General features: G+C 37.5%; 1 pseudogene; it reads left to right on the forward strand.

Moving 5' to 3' along the window:
• LOC109166433 overlaps positions 1-24,015 on the forward strand; it is a 28,950-nt pseudogene extending 4,935 nt beyond the window's left edge.
• The last annotated feature ends 2,244 nt before the right edge of the window (positions 24,016-26,259 follow it).

Raw genomic sequence — 26,259 nt, forward strand, 5'->3', positions numbered from 1 at the left:
ATATATATATATTGTGGCAAGTTGGTAAGATATTTGCTGAAAAACATAGACATTTCATACACTTGAAAAGAATCCATTCATGAATATACAGTTGAAAATTTAACACAAGCATTGTTGAGGTGTAGAAGGGTTTTTCATCAGCTGCAAATTACACAAATACAAATGAAATTTTGGTCATGCAGACAGAGACCTCAGAAAAATACTGGAGAAGCATCATCTAAACACTGTTCTTCACTTCTTATAAAGAATATCTAATAGCATCATCAGTTAACACGTTGGACATACTGATATAAGGGCAACAATAGCTTTCCCAGCAGCATCAGTAGATGTATCACCTTCAACCTGCAGAAGACATCACCTGAAATCCCTATACCTGCACATCAATAGAAGCTCAATAAATACACAGATCATAGCAATGGAATATAATAAGCATTGATAAGAACAAGTATTACTATGGAAAACAAGTGACCAATAATTACTTGTTCAAAAACTCAAGACCACTAGCAGTCCTGGACTCTAAACCCAGCAATTCAATTAGTCCTTCCCATTACTACAAGAAAAGTTGAAGAACATGGCAGTTAGATGCAGTCAAAGAAAGATATGAACTTGCAATAGATAGGCGTTATATACAAAGACATCAAATTTTCTTCATTATCAAAGTTAACTTTGCTTGGAGATGTATAAGCACAAAAATATTAAATTACACTATAACTACCTTGAAACCTTCATCAGAGATAGACTTTCCAACAAAATCAAATAATTGCTTCACAATTCTGTTTAAACGAACTTTATCACGAGCTTGCTGAACCTGAAGCCAGAAAACTACAGAGCCTTTCTTTCCATGTTTCCCGTGGTGGACTCCATCAATCTGTGTTGTGGGATAACACATTTCAATTATGAAATTAAACTATTAAAGCACATACACAAGTTTAGTTAGTATTTGCAAATATGTAATAAATTTAAGGTAAATATCTAAAAACTGATCAACAAACTCAGACATCACTAATCAATTTGACCATGACATACCCTCATAATGTTTGAAGAGACAGTGTTAAGTTCATACAGACGATAGATGTCCATGCTCTGCAATAGAAGACAACTCAAATTATATATCTTTCAAAGACATGCACACTCCAGTACAAAATTCATCTATCTCTAAATTATGTTTTTCTTATTGGGGATAGGGCTAAACCTGTATGCAAAAGAGGTGTGAGAAAAGAAAGAACTCAATGTTGGACCTTCAGTAGAACTTGGTGCTGTTGTACAGGCTGTTTGTACAATAGATTTTCCAACAAGCTGATTCCAAGCTTCATACGTGATGTCAGATAAATTGGTGCAATCTGTAATTATTGTCAAGGTATTTAGGAAAAGACACAATACTGTCAATAACATAACCAAAAGCTTTAAAACAGTTAGAGAAAATGCGTTAGTTGATAGAGAAAATAAGTGATGAACAATACTTATATAGGGGGAAAAACATATTACAAAATTTTGGAAGTGGATTATGAGTCTAACTGTGTAGTGCATATATCATGACTATCAAGATAATTGAGATGCATCATAGGTCCAACAATATTACATGACACCACAAATAGCAAGTTCTTTAGTCCTCAGAGACAAGAAAATATAGTCCTCAGAGCCTTGTGTGCATATTCCACATAATTTTCATGGAAAAGCTTAAAGTATATGAAATTTAAATTTCTCTTCTTCCTTAGGCTATGAAAATTATGAATCTAGGCTCGGTATCAAGTCCTTTAATATGTAATTGCAAAAAAATAGAAAAACAACAAAATGGAGCAGAAATCAGAGGGAGTATTATATATTTCTTAATATCTAAACCTACAAATCCATCTATATTTACTCAGAAATGTCAAAGCAAAAAAGCAGGAAAAAAAAAGGAAAATGTAGTTAAAATAAGATTTCTAAGCCTTAAACCCTAAACAGAGACTAAATTTAGTAGACTTAATATATAGCATTAAAATGCAATTACCTTCTAGTTGAGGATGCGAATACTCCGTAACTTTAGCTTGAAATGTCTCAGTTGATGACTCGGTTGAGGTGCGAATCAGTTGAGGATGGAGACTCCATAACTTTAGCTTGAGGTGCGACTCAGTTGAGGATGGCGATGATACTCCTCAACCTGGAAAAAACCAGCTATATATATCAGCAAACCGATATTCATTCAAGTTTTCACTTTCCTTTTATCTCTCCAATTCTCATAGGAGACAAATATATAAGATTTAAACATTTTACCTACTCAGGAGGGATACAACATTGTCCATCAGGTTTTGCAGTTTGGGTAGCAAGACGGGCCATAAGCATATTTCCAGCAATACCGGCACTTGCAGTGCATCCTGTTATCTCAACAATTTCCTTCCTGATCAGTCTGACAAATGCTTGAATGTCATCCACCCCTGAGTCAGTGGCATCTAAAAATGCTTCATCACAACTGACGGCCTGCTTTCAGTAACAAGCCAATTGAAGAGTTATATAAGTATAATATAATGTGTGCTCTGAAGAGAACGATATACATGGACAGACCTGCACTTTCTTGCAGTGCTTATGCAAAATGTCATAAAACTTGTCAGCCACCTGTAAATCAAAAATTGTGTGTCAAACTATTCACGTGACTGAAAGTTGTAAAGGCACAGGAGAAAGCATGACTGAAGAATTTCCATTTTTACTCAACCAATCTCACAATACCTCCTCATAAGCTTCAAAGTCATAAGAAAGAATGACAAGTTTAGGACAAAGAACCTTAGCATCTCTTACAAACATTCCAGCCTTAACTCCTGTGAAGAAGAATTCCATGTCAAACTGAAACTTTTTACAAAAATAGAAATGTTAGCATATTCGCTGCAAAGTAATTGCTGGATTCAAAACCAACCATAATTCCCCCTTATCAATCTCATCAACCAGAACCCCTTACTCTAGAAGAATTACCACTCTCACTGACGCTGCCTTCCATCAATGGTGTCTCACCTTTAGATATTACTCGGTCAGTTGAGCCCTTTTCTAGAATAGAAGGTGTGGAATTTTTGAAGTAAAGAAGGCAGGCAACTTTGGTTGATTACTAGCTTCGCTTGCAACCTATTCCAGTTGATAAGGAACCCCTGTAAATGACCAATTAAGGAATTAGTCATCAAAAGAGTAAAAGTTCCCTCTTTGTCTTCTATAAATTCAATTTCACCATAGATGTCAAAAACACATCCATTATTAAGTGTTTGATCATTATAGCATTTCAGAGTAACATGGTTAATAATGAAGAATTTAAAAGTGAGAGCATAATGTCTAGTATATACCTTGCATTCAATGATTCAATTATATTTCTGGAAAATAGGTAAGGGCATCCATTCTAATAACCAAAAAAAAAAAAAAAAGATGTGGGAACTTCAAAATTGATTTAGATTTTCTTTTTTAATGAAAAGCAGGAAAACACTAAATTGCACACATGATTCAGGCAACTCTCAACCAAAAAATCAAACCTTTCAAAATTAAAAACTAAGTAACTTTTCTGAATGGTTTCAAACTAAAACATATATATATATATATATATATATATATATATATATATATATATATATATATATATAAATATAATAAGAATAAGAGAACGAAGAAGTGACTGTATGTGAGAGCAAATTTAAGCATATTATTTGGGTTACATGGTAAACCCCATAACAGAGCACCAGCTCATTGCAAAAAAACAAGCACCACAATGAGAAAATGTGCAGAGTACAAGGAAAAGACAAAGCATGAAGACCGCCACATGCACAAATTCCCAGAGTTGATCTCAGGTGAAATCCAACACGCATGACATTTTAAAAGTACTGAGCTTCACACAACACACCAAATACCTAAATGATATTCAGACCAAAATAGTCATTACACAACACCTCATTAATTATTATAGAAAGAGATAGAGAGAGCAAGGGGTGAAGGGAGGAAACAAGGGAAGCAATAAACTAACATGTTGAGTGTAATATAATGAAATTATAGGAATAGTATAAACAAGTAAAAGTAAACTAGATAAATGAAAGAAATATATTTTGGAAATGATGAAATATTTGTTTGCCGCTTCAACTAAAAGCTTAAGCTATTAGAGAGGGGAGACATTTAATAGTTTATTTTTTATTCTTAACAGGCCCTCATGAGCTGGCCACATTCTTTTAGGTGGGCAAAGCGTGTGGAAATATTTTATAACAGGCAGTGAATGAAATTCAAACTCAAGACCTCTGCCTTCTCCAATAAACTTATCTACTCCACCACAACTAAAAGCATAACATATTAAAAAGGGAAACAATCATCTTTGCACCTTCTCTTTGAATGAAAAATTGCAAATGCATAGATATAGCCAATCCATGCCGGATCTCCTTCTTGCATTGACTGTAATATGTGGAAAGAAACAACTATGAGATGATATAGTTAAAGCAAAAGTCTACAGAACAGAAAGGGAGATTTAGGAAAAGGAGTTAATAGACATGCTTTAATCACAAAAGCTTACTGCACAAAATCCTGATGGTTTCAAAAGTTAATACAATAGAACCAGTGTGTACCATGTTGCCGGGATGGCCCCAGTGCACAATCCAATCAGGAAGGTTCCATGATTTAACGAGCTCAACGAACGGTCCAAACACAGACCTCACAGCTCCAACTGAATTCAAATCATCAGTTTCATTGTGTGGAATCACACAAGTGCCCTGAAATGATACCAACAAGAGAAAAAGTTCTATAATAATAATGATACCAACATGGAAAACATTTAACTATCCTTGCTTGTTTACTAAAAATGAGAAGCAGAAAAGGTATTTCATTTCAAGCAAACTCTCATATTTTCTTTCTCTTCTAGTCTTGGTAGAGACCAAGGGACCATCCAATAGAACTCACCCCAATAACAACAAAGCATTGATGAATTACTAAAACTGACCTTACAAACTTCTCTTGCCGGTTGATTCATATGAAAGAAATTATTCACATAAATACCTTGCACTGGAGCAAGAAATAGGCAACTAAGATTTCGTGAAGATAGAAATAGAAGTCAACCTCTGTTCACAGAAAAAGAACAACATAGCAGACTAGGTCTACATACATAACCAGGCATCCTTCCCAAAAATAAAATAAAAAATCCTCAAAAACATTTTTTGACAGAATCAGCAGCAACAAAGAGTATAATAGCACATTTACAGACCACAACTTTGATATGCAAATGACAAGGCTAGTAAGACTAGTAAAAAAAAAATTAACATTTGCATTTCTATTATATGGAGAGGAGCCAAATCAAGTGCAAATCATTCCTTAAGTATAAACTACAAACACATCTTAACTGTTAAAGTAAAATTCACTCCAGAAAAGTAAATACAAAAAATATGTATCTATCAATACAAGTTGAAAGTCATACATACTGTATACTGTTTTCTGGATTCTCAATCGTAGATATCCTACCTGCCTGAATGCCTGATAGATCTAACAGAAGCCACTTTCCCCAATTTGAAGTGAAGGCCAAGCTCGAATCAGTTCCCGAACTTCGCTCTTTCATACCTCCTCCCTGACTATAGTAAAAATAAGTAAATAACAATACATTAGAAATAAAGAACCTTAAGTCCTTGAACTTTAACAATAGATGAGAAACTAATGAAGGCATAATAGCGGTTACCTTAGAAACGATCAATGCAGTGTGTTGTCTTTCATTGTATTCCTCATCCTCATACAAATTTTCTCAGCAGAACAATATGCCAACGAGTGTTTGAGACGGCGCAAATGAGCGAGGAAAACGTTTATATCACAGCTACGTCGTTGATCGAGGAGAAGAGCTAAGGAGGAGAAGGTTCGCAGCTGCGTAGTCGATTGAGGAGAAGGCGATCGAGGACTTCAACATCGTAGACGATCTAGGGCTTCAGCGGTGGATAGGTGTTGGTTCCCAGAACGTATAGAGAAATCTAAAAATCTAACTCTTGAAAATAAAGAAAAAATGATGGGTCGTTTTCATATTTTAAAGGTTTCTAATATTTTAAATAAATGACCCGCTCCTTTTAAAAAAGATGCTAGGAAAAAAAAGTTATAATAATAATACATTTTCGACAACTTTTGAATGTGGTCGGAAATAATAAATAGATAATTTTTTAAAATTTAAACGGCCGAAAGAAATTTTCGATCATCTTTACTTTGTGGTCGGTTATTCCGACCACTAAGTTATGGTGGTCGAAAATTTTGACCTATTTCCGTCCACCATAATCCTTCAACGGAAAAGTGAAAAAAAATCACTTTTTCCGACCAATATTCTAGGTGGTCGGAAATGTGGTCAGAAAATGGAAAATTTCCAGCAGTGAAAGGGTGAGAAATGTCACATTTAGGAGAATACTCTGTGCAAATTGTTAAGAGGGAGTTTTATTATTGTTGTCTTTGGGGGTTTGATCAACGTATGTCCAATGGAGAATTTGGAGGTTTGATCAACATATGTCTAATACAATCATACGTATAGAAACTTTAAGGGTAAAAAGGGAGTACTATCAAGCGTAATTGCTCCAATCAAGATTAAAATACAAACAGTGTTGAAAATCAAGTTTATATAGGATAACAAAGGTTAATTTTTCGCTTCTGGAAGGCACGAGAACTGGTCTACATTGTCTTTAAGCTATGAAGTTCAAGACTCTAATGAGCATATATTAGAGTTTTGAACTTTTTTGCTCACATTGCTTTCTGCTCTTGCTCAAATTAATTCTAAATCAAGCAGAAGGAGCTAACAAACATCCTAATTAACACATTCAAAGGCAAATAAATTAGTATTTTAGAATACCTTTCATCCATAATCATATACAGATCATTATTAAGCCCACAACACATGATAAAAAAGCTTTATACACTGCAACACCTTAAAACCCCTACAACACATCTCTCCCCTAAAATAACATACAGATGATTACAAAAAGGAAGAAAGCGAGGGGTTGTAAATACGTGCAGGCTAACCAGTCTTTGAGAGAAATTTTAACAGGTCAAAAATTAAATGAACATAAACAAGGTTAAAAATTCAAAGCAATATAATGCCAATTTTTTGCATTACTTAAAAACATATAAATACACATGGGAGACTATAAATTTGAAGCATGTGAAACTAAAGTGTCTTCTTCTAGTGATTTTATTAGCAAATACAACCCCTAAAACTCATAACCAGATAGAAAAGTCCCTTGTTACTGCTTTATCTCACTTAATTCAGATCAGAAATCGTCAAACTATATTCCAAACAATAACACGGAAAGGAAATTATGGCTTAAGCGATGGAACTTACCCCCACTGAATAGTGAGCAATTCGTAATCCCAATACTCCCTAGGGAAAACCACATTGATGTCTGCATAAACTCGAGATCTAGACATGGCTTTCGAGCGAATCCCCGTCCCGGAGAAGCAAAAGAAGCCGATTGACGAGGCGCAACTACTTGCGGCTGAGAACGGCGGCAGGGATGTAGACAGACCTTGTAAGTGTAAAAATGTTGCACATTTAAACCTCTTATTATTGGCCTAGATTAGTTGCCAAAGTAGTTCTGGACTAGTTGCTGGATTAGTCATACTGTCTGGAGTAGTCGACTGGATCAGCGCAAGAAAGTAATCCAGGAGGCATGAAACTTCTTCAAAACTTTTATTTAGTCAAGACCCTATCTTGGTGGAGATCTACATCAATTGGAGCAACTGAAATCAAGGAGGAAAAAGAGTGCTTGTTTTGTGGATCGAAGGATCCTTTACTACCTATATAAAATGCTACTTTGGTTAGCATTTTTCACACACTCTTTCACATGATTTTACTCTGAAATTCCTTGGTTATTTATTCCAAATATATTCTGTATTGCTGAGAGTGAAGAAAGGTCCTTAACCAGTTCATGAAGCAATGAAGATCGCCTGCACATCGGATCCACTGGAGTAGTTATAGGTTATACTTTAGTGTGTAATTAACTCTCCTCTTGTACTCCTTTTTATCATAGTGAATTTGGGTTGATGTGAGTAGTCCCGCAGACGTAGGAGTGAGGCTCTGAACTGCGTGAACATTTCCTGGATATGCATGCTTTCTTTTACTGCTATCTATTTTATGTTCTTTATTATATTTGGAGTAGGATTACATCTAGTCCAGCTTTATAATTGAAATAAAATTAAAGTCTTAAGCTATATCTTGCATTCAAGATTCACATGTTTTTTTCAATTGGTATCAGAGCTCGGGGACTTAAGATATTAGTCTAACCGATCTGGCTATCACGTGTTTTTTGAACTCAAGATCTTAGTATCTACTCTTTTTTCTGTTTGTCTGGTTTATTTGTTGCTCACTGTGCATTGAGTCTTACAGCATGGAACAACATAGAGCACCTCCTGAACTAACAGGTGACAACTATGCGTACTGGAAGGCCCGCACCAAAATGCATCTACGAGCTCAAGGAGAGAGGGTCTGGAGGGCTGTTCTTACTGGTTGGTCTCATCCTACCAAAGATGGAGACAATACAGGAGATCCTCTAGTCTTCAAACCAGAGGAAGAATGGACAGAGACTAAGATAACTATAGCCAGCTACAATCATAAAGCTTTAGATACTATTTTTTCTTTAATGCATGAGAGCCAGTTTACTATTGTTGCAGTGTGTGATTCGGATGCCTTGGAAACCACCTATGAAGGAATCGCATCGGTTAAATAATTCAAGTTACAAATGGTTCAATCAGACTTTGAAGATATAAAGATGAAAGATGATGAAACTATAGTGGATTTTCATGCTCGGGTACAAGAACTAGCCAATAGGGCAAGCATCTTAGGCGAGCCAATCACTCAAGAAAGACTTGTCAAAAAGATTCTTCGCTCACTCCCTCCAAGATTTCGCATGAAAGTTACAGCTATTCAGGAGCATGATGGATGGGAAAAGAAAACTGTACAACAATTGATGGGGAGCCTACAAACCTATGAGATGGAAATTTTAGGCGGCCCTGAAACAAAAGGAAAAACTGTAGCTTTACTGTCGAAGATGCTGGAGCTGTTTCTGATCCAGATGAGGTAAGTGACGATCCAATAATTTTCTTAACTAAAGGTTTTTCTAAATTATTGCAACAGGTAAAACAACGACAAACTGGAAAATCTGGCAAGTTTCAAAGTAAAAAAGGATCAGGGTCGAGTACTATTCGAAACAATCAAAAACCAAACCCGTCCAACCAACGATCAGGCACATCAAGAAACCCTCAATTCAAAGAAAAAACCGGAGGCAAATGGATCAAATGTTATGAATGTGAAGGGTATGATCATGTGCAAGTTGAATGTCCAACTACCTAAGACGGAAGAAGTCGATGAAAGTCGCCCTTACCTGGAGTGATGATGATGAACCAAAAACTGATCCAGGATCTGATCCAGATGAGATCTCCGGGAACTTTGTTGCCTTCACGACCCTCACAACTACAGTACCTGACTTAATAACTGGTGAAGAATATGACATTGAAGAGGACAAGATCATTGAAGACAGTCACATGCAAGAAGAAACTCTCAAACATGAGCTGGAAGAACTCAAAAATGAACTGGAACAACTCAAACGCAAGATCAAAATGATGGACAACACATCCACTTTGGACCAAATTTTGGATTCTGGTCGAAAGACACCCACGAAGAATGGGTTAGGATATTCTGGAGGAAAGGACAAAGCTGTTACAGTTTTTGTCAAAGCCTCAGGCCCTGACTCTGTCACTGGAGCAGATCAAGATAGTCCAGAAACTAGTACAGCTCAACGTCAAGTCAAATTTACTCCAAGTAAAAAGACAACCAAGATTAGATTTTATAATCCTATATGTCATTATTGCAGGGTACGTGGACATACCAAACCGGAGTGCTTCTACTTCTACAAAGACCAACGTGTTGAGAAATACACCAAAAAGTCTATCACCCCGTTTGTTAAGCAAATTTGGGTGAAGAAAAGTGATTTTATCTACCATGTCTCCTTTCACTCTACAAGTACTAACAAAAAATAGAGATGGTACTTTGATAGTGGGTGTTCACGTCATATGACGGGAGATGCTAAGTTCCTAAACAATATAAAAGGAAGTACAGGAGAAGTGACTTTCGACGACAGAGTTAAGGGAAAGATCACTGGAATTGGCACTCTAAATGTCACAGGGCTACCCAAACTAATACAAGTTCTTCTGGTGGACGGCCTTCATGCAAATCTTATAAGCATAAGCCAATTATGTGACCAGGAATGGAAAGTCTTCTTCACCAAGGACAGTTGCAATGTTACAGACTATCAAAAGAACTACGTCATGGAAGGTCCAACATAAAAGAATCAAAACTATGGCATCAAAAAATGGGTCACTTAAATTATCGCTCACTGGAAAAACTAATCAAGATTGAGGGTGTACGAGGTCTACCTAACATCAAGGTAGAAACAACCGGAGTATGCAGTGCCTGTCAAGCTGGAAAACAAACTAGAGCCGCTCATACCCCTCAAAATATGATCAATACCACACACTACTTGGAACTCATTCACATGGACCTTATCGGACCTACTAGAAAAGAAAGCATTGGAGGTAAAATGTACATTTTAGTTTGTGTTGACGATTTTTCTCGATTTTCGTGGGTCAGTTTTCTCAGGGAAAAGTCAGAAACTTTTGAAGTCTTCAAAGCCCTAGCCCTAAAACTCCAAAAAGAGAAAGATGAGCCAATCATACGCATTAGAAGTGATCATGGACGTGAATTCGACAACCAAGTGTTTGATGATTGGTGTGCATCGGTTGGTATCTCTCATGAATATTCAGCCCCTAAAACGCTACAACAAAATGGCGTTGTTGAAAGGAAGAATCGAACGATTCAAGAGATGGCTCGGGTACTGCTCAATGCCAAAGACTTGCCTCAGAGATTTTGGGTTGAAGCAGTAAGTACTGCATGTCACACGATAAACCGAGTATATCTGCGACCTGGAACGCATCACACTCCGTATGAAATATGGAAAGGTAAGAAGCCTAATATCAACTACTTCCATATTTTTGGCTCACGGTGTTTTATTTTGAAGGACCGAAGCCCAACTGGAAAATTTGAACCTAAAAGTGATGAAGGGTACTTTCTTGGTTACTCAACGAATAGTCGTGCTACCGTGTCTACAACAAAGTCACAAAATCCATCATGGAATCGGCAAATGTGGTTGTTGATGATCAACCTGATGAAATTACTGAGGTAATGGGAGTCTCTGACTCCGAAGTTATTCTAGAATCTGACACAAATAATCCAGAACCTCCTGAAATTGCAACATCAGATCCTACTCCGACTCCACCATCTTCTAGTCCAGAACCAGATGTTGGAGCACTCGAACTGGCCATCCGAACCCACAAAGATCATCCTACACAAAACATCATAGGGGATCCATCCTCCGGAGTACGAAATAGAGGGATTAAGCGAAATTATCTTGAGCTTGCAGGGTATACATGTTACACATCAAAGACTGAACCCAAAACGGTAAAAGAAGCCCTATCTGATGAACACTGGATTAAAGCCATGCAGGAAGAACTCGGACAATTCAAACGAAACAAGGTATGGAATCTAGTTTCTAAACCTGACGGTGTAAATGTTGTAGGGACAAAGTGGATCTTTCGTAACAAGACTGATTCAGCTGGAAACATTGCTCGCAACAAAGCACGACTGGTAGCACAAGGCTACTCTCAAATTGAAGGTATTGACTATGAAGAGACGTTTGCTCCTGTAGCACGTCTAGAATCTATTCGCCTCTTTCTATGTATAGCTTGTGCTCTAGGGATAAAGCTGTTTCAGGTGGATGTCAAAACGGCTTTTCTAAATGGATATCTATACGAAGATATATATGTCGCTCAACCTAAAGGCTTTGAAGACCCTCATCATCCTGACTATGTCTACAAACTGGACAAGACTCTCTACGGTCTAAAACAAGCTCCAAGGGCCTGGTATGAAAGACTGTCCCAGTATCTTCTCCAGCAAGGCTACAACCGAGGGGGAGTCGACAAAACCTTATTTATCAAAAGGTCATGTAAACATATTACAATTGCTCAGGTTTATGTTGACGATATTATCTTTGGTTCCACTCAAACAGGTGCTACAGATCAACTGGTTCAAGTCATGCAACATGAGTTCGAAATGAGTATGATCGGTGAATTGACCTATTTTCTAGGACTACAGGTTCAACAAACCAATAAAGGTATTTTTATATCTCAAGAAAAATATGCAAAAGGACTTCTAACGAAGTTTGGACTCGAGTCAGCTAAAAAAACACGAACGCCAATATCTACAACTACAAAATTAAGCAAAGATGAATCAGGAAAACCTATTGATCCTACTCTATACAGGAGCATGATCGGAAGTCTACTATACCTAACAGCAAGTCATCTAGAAATTATGTTAAGTGTTGGAATATGTGCCAAATTTCAAGCTGCCCCTAAAGAATCACATCTCAAAGCCGTGAAAAGAATAATTAAATACGTCAAAGGTACTCTCAATTATGGCATTTGGTTTTCAAATGATACTAACTTGAATCTTGTAGGATACAGTGATGCCGACTGGGTTGACAATGCAGATGATCGCAAAAATACCTCTGGTGGTTGTTTCTTCTTTGGAAAAAACTTAGTTGCCTGGCTAAGTAAGAAACAAAATTTGATATCTCTCAGCACAGCTGAAGCTGAATATATAGCAGCTGGTAGCTGCTGTACGCAGCTCCTATGGATGAGACAAATGCTTCTAGACTATGGTCTACATCAAGAGTGCATTACCCTCTATTGCGACAATACCAGTGCTATCAATATCTCCAAGAACCCAGTTCAGCATTCCTATACTAAACATATTGAAATACGGCACCACTTCATAAGAGAATTGGTAGAAGACAAGGAGATCAACCTGGAGTACATTTCAACAGAGAAAAATCTAGCTGACCTATTTACAAAACCTCTTGATAACACAAGATTTGAGTTACTCCGGGCTGCTTTTGGAGTGTGCAGGTTTTCCATCTAATTTTTTTTCTTTGGAACAATAAAGTTTTTTTATTTCTTTGTTTTATGTTTATTTTTCTGTTTGTTTCTTTTCAGGTTTAATCCAGAAAATCCTCCAGATCCGCTCTCAACTCCAGTCAGTACTCCAGGCCGTATACTGAGTCATTGGACCGCACTATAAGTCTTGCCATTTTTTATTAATTGTTTTTCTCTCCCCTGGCTGTTATACACCACAGTCTCCTTCCCCAAATTTTAGAATCTAATCCCTAATATCTCTCTCACCTTCCTTTAATTCTTCTCAAACTCGAATCCTTGACAAAATCTTTCACCAAATCTACTCGTTATCTCCTATCTCTCACATGGCTGGCCATTCTGATCTAAATCCTTTCTGTTTTTACCTGACTGAGGATGAGCATTTGGACCTTTATCGTCAAATTATTCGAGGCACAGCTCCGATTTCCGATCTCTCCACTCCCCGTGTCCTTGCGACTCTGCTTCGACACCCAGCTCTAATGGAAGATTTGTCCGTGCAAGATTCAAAGGAGATCTTTGCCAGAGCTACGGGCATCACGGGTGAACCCCGGCTTCTTGATGAGGTGTTCGACGAAGGGGATCTTCAAGCAGAGCTTCGATCTCGACAGCTACAGGCTCAATCTACGGTTTGCTCTCTTCATTCTCTTAGGAAGCAATCACTTGTTGTTTTTTTTTAGGCCCCTCTCTTTTTTGTTCTAATTCGCTTTTATCGCTTTGGTTGTGTTTGGTTGCTATGTGTTGTTGTTATGCATTTGTTGTCTTAGGATCCCTCTGCTGGTCTATCTCTTGTGCATTTGTCTATAATTTCATACACATGTTCTCTACCACACCGCTCAGATGAGGTCATTCCCCCAGTGCCTGCGCATTTGTCCGATCCGGCCTCTGCTCCAGTTACTGATCCAGTCTCTGCTCCAGAATCTGCTCCAGAGGATGTTGGGGTTTCTATTCATGACATAGTATCTGAACCTGAGGATCCCTCTGTTCAAGCAGCCATTATGTCCGATATTATTACTAATATGCCCAACACTGCCCGTGCACAAAAGGCTGTCCCTGTGATCACTGTCCCATTTGCATCATCTAAAGCCAAAGGGAAGGCCAAAATCACTTATCCAGATGAACCTCCAGTTGCTCCTGTCCCAGCTCCAGCGGCTAAGAGAAAGTTAAATCTGTCCGAAGATATTGAATTTATGTCTGAAACTCGCCCAAGTAAACGATCTGAACATCGTCTGACTGGCCTTGCTCTGCGTACTAGGTCTAGAATTGGCATGTCTACTCCAGCTCCTCCTCCAGCTTCTGCTCCTGCTTCAAAGCCAGCTGCTCCGTCTAAGACTAGGGCCTCTAAGGTATCCAAGGAGACACTTTTCCGACCAATCTTACTCTCTCCTGCTCTGGAAGCAATATGGCAACAACATTCCAGTTGTGACATCCTTGTTGAGAAGAACTTTAGCATTGAGTATCGTATCCACACTTCGTGCCCAGAATCTTCTTCAGACTATACAAAATGTGGGTGCTTACTCTGCTTGGCTAATCCCAGAATTTTATGCAAATCTACAATCTGATTCTCTCCTGCCAGCCTCTCTGCACTATCATCAGGTATTCTTGAGGGATGTTTGGTATGACTTCAGTCCCGCTATTATAAATGCCTACTTTCAGCGTGATGCTTGTGATGATTTGTTTGAGCCTGCAGGAGATTTTCTTGCATCACACCTTACTCACAATGAAGTCACAGTCTGGCCGAAAGATGGTCTTCCTTCGAATGTTCTTACTGCCGTCTACTCTGTTCTGTTTCGTTTAGTATCAAGCAACTGGATTTTGAATGTCTCTGTGCACATAGTCACTAAGAAGATGGCTTCTCTGTTATACAAAGTCAGACATCAATTGCCCATTGATCTCGGTCATCTTATTTATCATCATATTATGAGCTTTGCTAAGAAGAAGGAAGCCAAAATTCATCTCCCGTTCCCATGTCTGATCACGGGGATTCTACAACAACAAGGTCTACAACTCTATTCCAACGAAGAGCTTTGTCACATCACTCACAAGATCTCTATGGACTCTCGCCTCTTTCAGAAATCGCATTATGATGATCGGGCCACTCTCTCAATTCCGCCTGTTCCTGCTCCAGCTGCTACACCAACTACAGGCGTCGGATCACCATCAACTGCTTCGACTCTAACTTTTCTTCGGCAGCAGGTCACCTTTCTCAAATCTCATATTGCTACCATGAAGGATGCCTCTCTTTCTCTCCAATCTTCCATCTCTATTGACGAAGCTCAGCTACTTCACACCAATCGTCACATTTCCTACCTTGAGAATGTCTCGCCTACTGCTCCTGCTGGTGATGAAGAAGTCTTTGAGACATCATCCTCCTCCTCCTCCAAGTCCTGATGCTGGTCTTTGTCCATAGCTTGCCAAAAAGAGGGAGTGCTCGTAGTAAGGGGGAGTGTTGTTTTTGTGAACTTACCATGAGTGCCAGTGAATAAATGTGGTGTGCTGTCTGCTATCTGTCTCTAGTAATGTGTAGTTATCTGATAAGTTTTTGTGTGGTCTACTTGATCAATGTGATAACGTGCTATGTTTTATCTTGACTCTATGATAAATGCTAAGCTATTACCCTATGTGAAATATATGTGTTTTTTTCTCTATGTGCTTGTATGTTCTAAATATGTTTGAATTCTCTGGCACATCATTGGTTAACTCTAAGAAGGTTATGTATCTAACTACTCCTGACTAGTGACTAATCCGCTTTGTCAAATTTGTATCCTTTTACTCATCTGGCGTTTGATTATGTTTTTAATAAGCCGATGAGAATCATTTGGTAGTTTTGTCAACTAATAGCCAAGAGGGAGATTGTAAGTGTAAAAATGTTGCACATTTAAACCTCTTATTATTGGCCTAGATTAGTTGTCAAAGTAGTTCTAGACTAGTTGTTGGATTAGTCATACTGTCTGGAATAGTCGACAGGATCAGCGCAAGAAAGTAATCCAGGAGGCATGAAACTTCGTCAAAACTTTTATTTAGTCAAAACCCTATCTTGGTGGAGATATACATGAATTGGAGCAACTGAAATCTAGGAGGAAAGAGTGCTTGTTTTGTGGATCGAAGGATCCTTTACTACCTATATAAAATGCTACTTTGGTTAGCATTTTTCACACACTCTTTCACATGATTTTACTCTGAAATTCCTTGGTTATTTATTCCAAATATATTCTATATTGCTGAGTGTGAAGAAAGGTCCTTAACCAGTTAATGAAGCAATGAAGATTGCCTGCACATCGGATCCACTGGAGTAGGCTCTGGAGTAGTTATATGTTATACTTTAGTGTGTAATTAACTCTCCTCTTGAACTCCTTTTTATCATAGTGGATTTGGGTTGAGTGGCCCCACAGACGTAGGAGTGAGGCTCCGAATTGCGTAAACATTTCCTGGTGCATGCTTTCTTTTACTGCTATCTATTTTATGTTCTTTATTATATCTTGTGTAGGATTGCATCTAGTCCAGCTTTATAATTGAAATAAAATTAAAGTCTTAAGCTATATCTTGCATTCAAGATTCACGTGTTTTTTTCAGACCTAAACCCACAAAAGATTATCCAAGGTATGCACAGGGTTAGGAATTTAAAAGTTAAAACTAGCGACGGATTTTGATCTGCCGCTAAATTATAAAATAGCTATTGACCGTGTAAAGGATAGGACAGATTATTAAATCTATCGCTACATTATGAACATAAAATTTATCCATGTAAAGTTTAACGACGGATTCTCTAATCCGTCGTTATATAGCGACGGATTCTTTAATCCGTCATTATATTGCGACGGATTCAATAATCTGTCGCTAAATTGTAACAATTATAATTTTTACAATTTTTGGAGTTAGCTCGCGAATAATTCGTAGCTACATTTTGCGCCAAATTTTGCCGCTAAGATTAGCTACTATTTAAGGACGGAAATATTCCGTCGCAATATCCATCGCAAATCCGTCGCTAATCCGTCGCTAAATATCCATTTACTCAAAAAATTAAAATCCTTCGCTAAAATGTCGCTATTCCGTCGCTACATTAGCAACGGAAATTTTTCGTCACTAAATCCGTTAGTATATAGGCATTTTTTGTAGTGACGTAGTTACAGATAAACTTTACAAAATCTATGATCGGCCACCTTCTGGGCGCAGCTGGTGCTGTAGAGGCTGTAGCAACTGTTCAGGTTTCTATTTACTTGCTCCCATAATAATTCCTCCAAAACCACTAGTCTATATTATACACAATATCTGTTACATTACATGGTCTAAGAACGATTGACTGCATTATGATACGGTTTCTTACTTAATCAATCGAAAGAGAACTGACTGATTCACCGTGATGGCTTGATGTGCTTTGTAGGCAATTCGGACCGGGTGGGTTCATCCAAACATCAATCTCTAAAATCCAAATGAAGGGGTGGTAAGGCTTTCCGTCTTCTTTCTCTTCAGACCTGGTTTCAGTATTGGTGCATAATATATGAATGATCAGATGAATTACGTTCTGGAACTGAATATTTGACATCTGTTTCACTGAAATGGCACCTTTATGTTAAATCACATTTCCCTCGACCACAGAGCCCCCACACCTTGGCCTAACATGCTAAATATGCATAAATACAATAAGTTATTAGAAGCCATAAACTATGTCTGTAACACCTATTTTGTGCATCAAAATAGGACACAAAGGTCCTTGTGGGATCTAAAAAGGAGCATCTGGGCATTAAGGTGACCTTATCTAATTCATTTGGATTTGGTGGGCACATATATGAGATATATATATATATATATATATATATATATATATATATATATATATATATATATATATATATTCATTTCACTATATAGGGGTTCTCTCTGTAGTGAAATGATTTTTTTTTACCAGGCACATTTCCGACCACCAAAGTGGTCAGAAATGTTCGATGTTCTCAGTCTCTACGACCTTAGAAAAGTGGTCGCTATTTCCGACCACGTCTCCGGTGGTAGGAAATAGCGAGGAGGATTTTTTCGGATACCTAAATTGGTAGGAAAAGAGGTCGGAACAAGTGTTTTCGATCAAATTAAGGCCATTTTCGACCACTTTCTAGGTGATCGAAAATCGACAGATTTTCAGTAGTGAAACTCAAAGATCCAATATATATTTACAAATAGTAAGAAAAATCAATTATCCAATGTTGTAAGTAAGGGTGAGTTAATATTCTCATATTTGAAATCCTACATAAATTATAATATCCACACAAATTCATTAATTCTAAAATTTTGATCCGTGCTTCACACGGGAATCATACTAGTAATAATAATAAGAAGAATCCTCCCAAATACTCTTTCAGGTCGGGGTGCAGCGGGCCCTTAGGATTGGGGTTCATCCTTTTGGAAGAATAATAATAAGATGAAGAAATAAATAAATAAATAAATCTGTGCGCTAGGGAAAAGGGGAAAAGCTGTCGAAAGGCAAAGCAAAAATAACGCTAATCTGTGCGCAAGGAGGAGGGGAAAAGCAAAGCAAAAATAACGAACGCGTATAGCAAAAATCGAACGGTTGACCTCCTAACACTTATTAATGTGCACCTATGCATTCTCCAATTCTCCATTGGAGAGGTTTGAATTAGACTTCTCCAAAAATATATATAAAGTTGGAGAATAAAGAGAAGTTAGGCAATTGTAAAGATAATTTTAATAAAAAAGTTTATCATTTTCTATTCTTTCATTTCTCTAATTCTTTATTTTTCCAGAAAATCCTTCAGTTTTTCATTTTAGTAAACAATCCCCAAGTATTGCCTATATCATATTACTCCCTTTTTTTTTTTTTTTTGTTTTTCGGGTCTTGCTTCCTGAACTCCTACATACGTAAGCTATTTTGTATAGCAACCACGTTCTTGTATCCTTTTTTTCCAATGTGGTAAGTCATAGATGCAGAAATTATTAAAAGATGATGTTAGTATGCATGTTACGTTAATTTAAATCAACGTAACGTACGTTCTTCACGAGTATTTGATGAAGGATCAAAATAGTATTTATGATAAGCCGAAAGGGCAACTCCGCATCAGTAATACTATTTTGATCCTTCATCAGTATTGCTCTATATAAACTCCGCATGCGCACCATGTTAAAACACCAATTCAAACAAAATTTCTCTTGTTCTTAGCTACCTACAAACATCGCAATATATATATATATATATATATATATATATATATATATATATATATATATATGGGCAGATCGATCAGAATAGCTTAATGGGTACCGTGAAGAACAGCCAATCTGAGCTTGATGATGAGCGCATCTTCAATACCACAAGTAGTCTACTTTTGGATCCTGAAGAGTTCTGGAGACAATCCCACATGGTTGTTGATTTCCTCGCTGATTACTTTCACAACGTCGGCAACTATCCGGTCCGTAGCCAAGTTGGACCGGGTTATCTCCGGAAAACTCTAACGGAAGCTGCCCCCAATACCCCGGAACCCCTTGAAAACATCCTCCGGGATGTATACAACCATATACTTCCGGGGATTACACATTGGCAAAGTCCTAATTTCTTTGCTTACTTTCCTTGCATCTCTAGCACCCCCGGCATTCTCGGCGAAATCCTTAGTTCTGGCCTCAACGTCGTCGGCTTTAACTGGATAGCATCGCCGGCGGCCACCGAGCTCGAGAGCATTGTGATGGATTGGTTTGGGAAGTTGCTAAGACTTCCCACTTCTTTCATTTTCTCCGGCGGCGGTGGAGGGGTACTCCAAGGTACCACATGCGAAGCCATGGTGTGCACTATTGTGGCCGCCAGGGAAAAAATGTTGGGCAAGATTGGGAGAGACAATTTGGGAAGCTTGTTGTCTATTCATCCGATCAAACACACTTTTCACTAAAAAAGGCCGCACATATTGCCGGCATAAACCCCGACAACATTCGTGTCATCGAGACTACTAAAGCTGACCTGTTTGTTTTATCCCCAACAAGCACTTCAATCCTCTATTCTTTGCGATATTGAACAAGGCCTAATCCCGTTGTATTTATGCGCGACGCTAGGGACAACGGCATGTTAGACTAAAATATCACATGCACCAAAGAATATGTGATCATAGGATCGACTAACCTCCAGCCATAGTTTCTATTACGGTTGAGCGATCCGGACTGCTGCAGAGATAACGAGTATTTTGTCTCTCACTTTACTCAGCTCTCTCTAGATGGTGTATGAGGTATGTAATGTGAGCAGTGAGAGGACTAGTGACCTTATATAACCACTGGCCATCATTGTGGTTGATTGTCTTTAGGTCTCCTAAACCCTAACCAGACTCCTAATCATAATGGTAGTCTAGCTATTAGGTTATTAGTGTTGCACCACATATCAAATATTGAATATTATCATAACTTATCCTAATGTTATAATAATAGTAACGGATAAACGTTACATTCTCCCACTTGGTGCAAGCACTACCACTCAATAACAGAAAAACACCAACCATAATGATATGTTCTCATTAGCACGAGTAGTATCCATTATGATCAAATGCAAACTGCCATTGAGCACTTAATTAGGAAACAAAACCCAACGAAATAAACCTTATGTTTATTCCAAGTCCCTGAAGTACATTTTCTCATCAATATGAAGCAAATGAAGGTGTACACACTTAATTGAGAAAATGTCTGAATGCCAAAGAATTTTAAACTGAATGTATATACAAATTCCATAGTGGGAAGAAGTCCCATTTTCTGAACCAGATCCTTGAATTTAACTGAAGGCATGCATTTAGTCAAGGGATCTGCTGACACCAACTCAGTATGAATGTGTTCAAAGAATACAACTTTATTTTTGACACGATTCCTAATTGCTAAGAACTTGATGTCGATGTACTTAATTCTACTCCCACTTTTGTGGTATTAGCTAGGAAGACTGCAGCTGAGTTGTCACAGTAGACTTTCAATGGCTTAGATATAGAATCCATAATTCTAAGCCCAGAGATAAAATTCTTTAGCCAAACACCCTATGAAGTTGCCTCGAAACTGGAAACGAACTCGGCTTCCATGGTAGAAGTAGCTATTAAGGACTGTTTAACACTTCTCCATGAGATAGCCCCACTGGCCATAATAAAGACGCACCCTGATGTTGATTTCCGAGAATCAACACAGCCAGCAAAGTCCGCATCTGAATGACCGACAACATCTAAATTGTCCGTCTGCCTAAACCCAAGCTTGTAACCTTTGGTTCATCTTAGATACCTTAGAACCCTCTTTACAGCTCTCCAAAAGTCTAACCCTTAGCTATGGGAGCAACATTAGATGAACAATTTTGCACATGAAATCTCTCTAAAACTTTGTTCATATAGGTTTCTTGAGATAAGCTCAGTATACCCCGGGACCTATCTCTACGAATTTTAATGCCGATAACGTAAGAGGCATCACCCATATCCTTCATATCAAAGTTCTTAGAAAGAAATTGTTTCACGAAGCATCCCCTTATTATTGGTGGCAAGTAAGATGTCATCCACATATAAAACAAGAAAGCAAATTTTACTCCCACTCACCTTTTGGTATATACAGTTATCTGAGGGATTTTCAACAAAACCAAATGAAGAAATTACCCCATCGAATTTGATGTACCATTGACGGGAGGCTTGTTTTAAACCGCATATGGATTTCTTAAGCTTACATACTAAATACACACCACCCCTAGAAGAGAAACCTTCAGGTTGTTTCATAAAAACCTCCTCTTCTAGATCACCATTTAGGAAAGCGGTTTTCACATCCATTTGTTGCAACTCAAGATTAAAATGTGCAACTAATGCCAGAATGATCCGAAGTGAATCTTTCTTTGATACAGGAGAAAAGGTCTCCTTGTAATCGATTCCTTCTTTTTGAGTAAATCCCTTGGCAACAAGCCGGGCTTTGTATCTCTCATTGTTGCCTAATGAGTTTCTTTTAGCCTTAAAGACCCATTTACAACCAACGGCCTTGGCCCCATTAGGCAACTCAACAAGATCCCAAACTCCATTGTCCTTCATGGAATTTATTTCATCCTTCATGGCTTCTAACCATAAGTCAGACTGTGCACAATTTGTGGCTCGAAAGAATGTTTCAGGATCATTTTCTGCCCCTATGTCAGATTCTTGTAGATACGAAACATAATAACTAGGAACTGTTGGTCGCCTTATCCGAGTAGACCGTCTTAAGGTTGGACCCCCACCGCCTTGCACAGGCTGCGGATCAACTACCTCTTCAGGAACTGGTGGCAGTTCTTGAATTGGTTCAGTCTGCATTGGCTCAGAATCTTGCTGTATATCCTGAGTTGGTTCAACCATTGGTTCGAAATCTAGTTCAGGCGGTTGCTGTAAGTCCTGAACTGGTTCTTCCAAAGGTTGATCCTCAACAGTTTGTGGAATCTGAACGGTAGGTGGTATATCTGCAGGCAGAACTAAAGGAGCACTGCGGATAAGTACCACCAGATGACGTAGAAGGGTGAGAGTCAATATGATCGAAAGAAGGAACTAAGTCCTTAAACCGATCACTCCCACTAATCAAGTCATCTTCAAGAAATTTAGCATTCCTTGATTCCACTATCCTAGTAGTATGAGATGGACAATAGAACCTATAACCCTTAGAAGACTGTGCATATCCAATAAAGAAAGCACAAATCGTCCTTGGGTCAAGTTTCTTCTCGTGTGGGTTATATATCCTCACCTCAGACGGACATCCCTAAACACGCATATGTTGCAAACTCGGTTTCCAACCTTTGAATAACTCAAACGGTGTCTTAGGGACAGCCTTGGTTGGAACACGGTTTAATATATACGTTGCCGTCTTAAGTGCTTCATCCCACAACGACTTAGGAAGCTTAGAGTTGCTAAGCATACTCCGCACCATATCCAGAAGGGTCCGATTTCTTCTTTCAGCTACACCATTTTGGTCCAGAGAACCAGACATGGTGTATTGGGCAACAATCCCATGCTCTTGAAGAAACTTAGCAAATAGACCAGGTGCTTGCCCATTCTCATTGTATCTACCATAGTATTCACCACCCCTATCAGACCTAACTATGTGTATTTTCATGTTACATTGGTTTTCAACTTCAGCTTTAAATGATTTAAAGGCATCCAATGCTTCATGTTTATGATGAAGTAAATACACATAGGAAAGTCTTGAGAAGTCATCAATAAAGGTGATGAAATATTTCTGACCAGGTATTGTCATATCAGGACAACATATGTCAGTATGAATAATTTCTAACAACGTTGAACTCCATTGGCACCTTTCCTTTGACTTGTTACGTTACACGGCAACCACCGCCGTCGACCCAATACGGCGGCTGTGCGAAACCGCCGGAAAACACGACATATGGGTTCACGTAGACGGGGCGTATGCAGGAAGCGCATGTATTTGCCCAGAATATCAGCATTTTCTTGACGGCCTCGAAAACGCACATTCTTTCAGCCTTAACGCACACAAATGGTTCTTTTCAACGTTGGAGTGTTGTTGCCTCTGGGTAAAGCATCCAACTGCTCTCACAAACGCCTTTTCTACCAATCCTGAATACTTAAGGAACAATGCCACCGATACCAACCAAGTGGTGGATTATAAAGACTGGAAAATCGCATTGAGCCGATGCTTTAGAGCTCTGAAGTTGTGGATTATTTTCAGGAGTTATGGCGTGGCAAATCTCAGAAAGTTCATTCGTGGCGCGGTGAAAATGGCAAAAGGTTTTGAAGGGCTTGTTGCCAAGGACGAGAGGTTTGAGATTATGGTTCCAAGGAATTTTTCTTTGGTTTGCTTTAGAGTGTCGCCAACAGCAATTGAGAAGCATCTCAAAGCTTCACAGGGGGTGAAGAAGTGAATGAGTTCAATGCGAAGGTGTTGGAGGCCATAAATTCAAGTGGGAAAATTTTCATTACTCATGCAGTGGTGGGAGGAGTGTATATGATGAGGTTCGCCGTCGGAGGATCATTAACGGAATTCCGGCACGTGGAGATGGCTTGGAAGGTGATTCAAGACCATGCAACTTCTATGCTCAATGATGCAGCTTAATGAGTTGGGAATTGAATTTGTTTATGGTTTTGCGTGTGGTTTTTTTTTTTTTTGGCCATTTATGAAGGTCATTTATTCCAGTTTTACATATGATCGAGTGTACTATATAATATTATATATGAATATCATATCAATTTGCAATTAACTATCATCTCGAATTTTTAGTTATGACATAACACATTTTATTTTGATATCACAGTTAATAAATTGTATACAAGCACTTTGAAATTTGGCCTTGGCATAATGGCATTAGTGGTTAGACTCAAACTAAGTAGTCAGCCCTAGCCAAATATAGTCTGAAACTTGGGGCCATGTTATCTCATTTGTGGGAATTAAGTACAACTTGGAGTTTTTAGATCGATTTTAAGAGTTGATTTTCCTTAATTTTGAAAATTATTTTCATTATGTTTTAGAAGATGAACATGTAATTAATATCCTTGAAGTGGGGATTCACTTTTAATGTTCTGTCAAGTTCTTAATGGTTGTTTGAGCTATATAAATACCAGACTTGTGAGGGATGCACAATCCTTTTCACCCTATGCAATAACAATAATACCCCATTTTTCGATAGTGACTTATGTTGCTTTATCTTTTCTAGTGATAATTAAAGATTTTGGTTAGGTTGCATCTCTTTATCTACACAATGTTGCTTTATTGGCTACGTACAATAGTGACTAGCTACTTGTTGTATCTTGCCTATTTTATCTTAATTCTTGAAGTTTTATCTTTATCTTTGACATATTGTTTATTAAAAAGGTGAGAAATGTCACATTTAGGAGAGTACTCTGTGCAAATTGTTAAGAGGGAGTTTTATTATTGTTGTCTTCGGGGGGTTTGATCAACGTATGTCCAATGGAGAATTTGGGAGTTTGATCAACATGTGTCTAATACAATCATACGTATAGAAACTTCGACGGTCAAAAAGGAGTACTATCAAGCGTAATTGCTCCAATCAAGATTAAAATACAAACAGTGTTGAAAAATCAAGTTGGTATACGATAAATTCATAATTTAGTCACAAATAATATTCTTTTTGTGATCAAAAAAATAATTTGACACTATTGTGTGATGTAATTGTGATAACTTTTTTTTTTTGTCACAGATAATATGGTAATTGTGACGAGTAAGTATTTGTTACGAATAAGTTGTCACTATTACTAGAATAATAGTGTCGTAACATGCGTTGTCACTAAATGTATGTTTATTTTGACGGCATTATAATTATGGCGGGAATGAATGTAATTGTGACAAAAAACAATGTTGACACAAATATTTGTACTTTTTGTGACAAATAGTTGTTGGTCACTTTTGTTGATAATATTCGTGACAACGTTTTTTGTCAATAAAAATACAATTGATTTGTACCATTAGAAATGAGAAACAATTGTGAGAAGAAATATTGTAGTCACTAATATTGTCATTTTTTGTGATGATATTGTTACAAATATTTGTGACGCTCTATAATTTCGCAAAAATTACTAAATTGTGACAATAATTGTGTTGATTTCTTTTTTTGTCACTAATTTATTATAATTTTGACGAGTAATTAGTTATTACAATGACTTGGTCACTATAATTAAATAGATAAATATTGTGTGAGGTTATTTGTAATCAATATTTTCCACTAAAATTGCATTCAAGTTGGTGTCAATTAATTTTGGTGTAAACTAGGTATTAAATATTATGGTCACTTAAAATGCAACCAGTTAGTGCCTCTTAAAATGAATGTAATTATGAAAATACATTTTATAATCACTCATTTTTAAACTTTGTTTTTTTGTGATAAATAAGTTCACCATACGAACACTTATTTTACTTATTTGATGAGCTTACTTCAATAGTTGCAACATCCAAATCAGACCTATGCAATACCGTGCATAACATTATTATTGTCCTCCAAATTAAAACTTTGAATGGTAAAGCTAAAATTTTCATTTTCCTAACATGGTTCTTCTCATATGCAATACCATGTATAATTTAGTTTGGTTGATTAGGTAAAAAATAGTATACATAATAAAATATTAATTAATTCGACCAATTAATTGAAACAATCAAAATATTAGTTTGGTTGGTTATGTAACAATTTCACCACACAGTAATTCAATTTTAAATTAATTAAAGTATTGAAAAAATTTAGTCTTTTTGTTATTTATGTACATTACAAAAAAAACTAATTATTTAAAATATTAAGTATAGACGTATAGTTATATATTCCTGATTGTTATCTATTTTTTCTTTTGTAAT

The sequence above is a fragment of the Ipomoea nil genome, unplaced genomic scaffold, assembly GCF_001879475.1.
Source record: "Ipomoea nil cultivar Tokyo-kokei standard unplaced genomic scaffold, Asagao_1.1 scaffold3088, whole genome shotgun sequence".
NCBI lineage: Eukaryota > Viridiplantae > Streptophyta > Magnoliopsida > Solanales > Convolvulaceae > Ipomoea > Ipomoea nil.